Genomic DNA, 1,382 nt, shown 5'->3' with positions numbered 1-1,382 from the left:
TGGCAGTTATAGTTGCAATAATGTTGATGATTTATTTGGTATCAGGGACATTTGGAGTTTCGTCTCTGATGACACTTTTTTAGTTAGGGATAGTAATGGGGACAGTTATTCCGTCTATTTTGATATTGAAAATCAGATTTTTGAGATTGACAATGATAGTTCTTTTCTGAGTGAACTAGAAAGTCCTTTTTCTAATTATCTGAATTCTAGTTATCTGAATAGTGGGTCTAAGAGTAACAATCGCTATTATGATCGTTACATGTATGATATTAAATATAGTTGGAATAATCACATTAATAGTTGCATTGATAGTTATCTTCATCCTGAAATCAGTATTGAGAGTTATATTTCAAGTAGTAGCGACAATTACGGTGACAGTTACATTTCTAGTTTCATTTGTAATGAAAGTGTAAGTGTTAGTGACAATGGGAGTTCAAGTATAAGAACTAGTGGTAATGGCAGCGATTTCAATATAAGAGGAAGATCTAATGATTTCGATATAAATAAAAAATACAGACATTTATGGGTTCAATGCGAAAATTGTTATGGATTAAATTATAAGAAATTTTTTAGGTCAAAAATGAATATTTGTGAACAATGTGGATATCATTTGAAAATGAGTAGTTCAGATAGAATCGAACTTTCGATTGATCCGGGCACTTGGGATCCTATGGATGAAGACATGGTCTCTATCGACCCCATTGAATTTCACTCGGAGGAGGAACCTTATAGAGATCGTATCGATTCTTATCAAAGAAAGACAGGTTTAACCGAGGCTGTTCAAACAGGCATAGGTCAACTAAATGGTATTCCCATAGCAATTGGGGTTATGGATTTTCAGTTCATGGGGGGTAGTATGGGATCCGTAGTAGGCGAGAAAATAACCCGTTTGATCGAGTATGCTACTAATGGATCTCTACCTATTATTATGGTGTGTGCTTCTGGAGGAGCACGCATGCAAGAAGGAAGTTTGAGCTTGATGCAAATGGCGAAAATATCTTCCGCTTCATATAATTATCAATCAAATAAAAAGTTATTCTATGTATCAATCCTTACATCTCCTACAACCGGTGGAGTGACAGCCAGTTTTGGTATGTTGGGAGATATCATTATTGCCGAGCCCAATGCCTACATTGCATTTGCGGGTAAAAGAGTAATTGAACAAACATTGAATAAGACAGTACCCGACGGTTCACAAGCGGCTGAGTATTCATTCCATAAGGGCTTATTCGATTCAATCGTACCACGTAATCCTTTAAAGGGTGTTCTGAGTGAATTATTTCAGCTACATGGTTTCTTTCCTTTGAATCAAAATTCAAGTAATGAAAACCTATAATAGAATAAAATAAATCGAATCGAAGTGTTGTATATTTCTATATCTC

Source organism: Tasmannia lanceolata, unplaced genomic scaffold (genome assembly GCF_043159265.1).
Source record: "Tasmannia lanceolata isolate RefF3 unplaced genomic scaffold, GAP_Taslan_0.1 ptg000225l, whole genome shotgun sequence".
Classification (NCBI taxonomy): Eukaryota; Viridiplantae; Streptophyta; class Magnoliopsida; order Canellales; family Winteraceae; genus Tasmannia; species Tasmannia lanceolata.
This window is presented reverse-complemented; position numbering follows the sequence as displayed.